Below are 924 nucleotides of genomic sequence, written 5' to 3'. Positions count from 1 at the left end.
CGAGCCGGGCTGGGGGGGCCGCGGGATGTGTTTGTTCTTCTTCTTGGGCAGCTTCTGCTTGGCCATGGCTAACGAGTAATACATACCGAAGTTGTTGACGATGACGGGGACGGGCATGGCGATGGTGAGGACCCCCGCCAGGGCGCACAGAGCCCCCACCAGCATCCCCGACCAGGTCATGGGGTACATATCCCCGTAACCCAGCGTGGTCATGGTGACCACGGCCCACCAGAAACCGATGGGGATGTTTTTGAAGTAGGTGTGACGGCTCCCGGTGACGTCGTCCGGATCGGCGCCGATGCGTTCGGCGTAATAAATCATGGTGGCGAAGATGAGGACGCCCAGCGCCAGGAAAATGACCAGCAGCAGGAACTCATTGGTGGACGCCCGCAACGTGTGACCCAGAACCCGCAGCCCCACGAAGTGCCTGGTCAGCTTGAAGATACGGAGGATGCGGACGAAGCGGACGACGCGGAGGAAACCCAAAACGTCCTTGGCTGCTTTGGAGGACAAACCGCGCAGCCCCACCTCCAGGTAGAAGGGCAGGATGGCCACGAAGTCGATGATGTTCAGGCTGCTCTTGACGAAATCCCGTTTATCCGGGCAGAAGCTGACCCTCATCAGGAACTCGAAGGTGAACCACACCACGCAAGTGCCCTCCACGTAGGTCAGGAACGGCTCCGTCTCCACCTCCACCACGGCCACGGGGGCGGCCGTCCCGTTTCCTGCTGCCACCGTCTCCGTTTTGTTGATGACCCGGTTGAAGGCTTCGTGGGTCTCCAGGCAGAAGGTGGTGATGGAGATGAGGATGAAGAAGAGGGAGGCGAAGGCCACGTACTGCGGGGGAGAGTTGGGGGTCACAGGGGTCGGGGGAGGGGGCCACAAGACTCTCCTACCCTTGGTTGGACATCAGTAGTTGGGTTG

At 60.8% G+C, this 924-nt stretch overlaps 1 pseudogene; it reads right to left on the bottom strand.

Annotated features, from left to right (window-relative positions):
• Nucleotides 1–3: 3 nt before the first annotated feature.
• LOC104916774 lies at nt 4–909 on the bottom strand (annotated as a pseudogene).
• Between the last annotated feature and the right edge of the window lie 15 nt (nt 910–924).

The sequence above is a fragment of the Meleagris gallopavo genome, unplaced genomic scaffold (genome assembly GCF_000146605.3).
Source record: "Meleagris gallopavo isolate NT-WF06-2002-E0010 breed Aviagen turkey brand Nicholas breeding stock unplaced genomic scaffold, Turkey_5.1 ChrUn_random_7180001944234, whole genome shotgun sequence".
Taxonomy (NCBI): Eukaryota; Metazoa; Chordata; class Aves; order Galliformes; family Phasianidae; genus Meleagris; species Meleagris gallopavo.
This window is presented reverse-complemented; position numbering and strand designations above follow the sequence as displayed.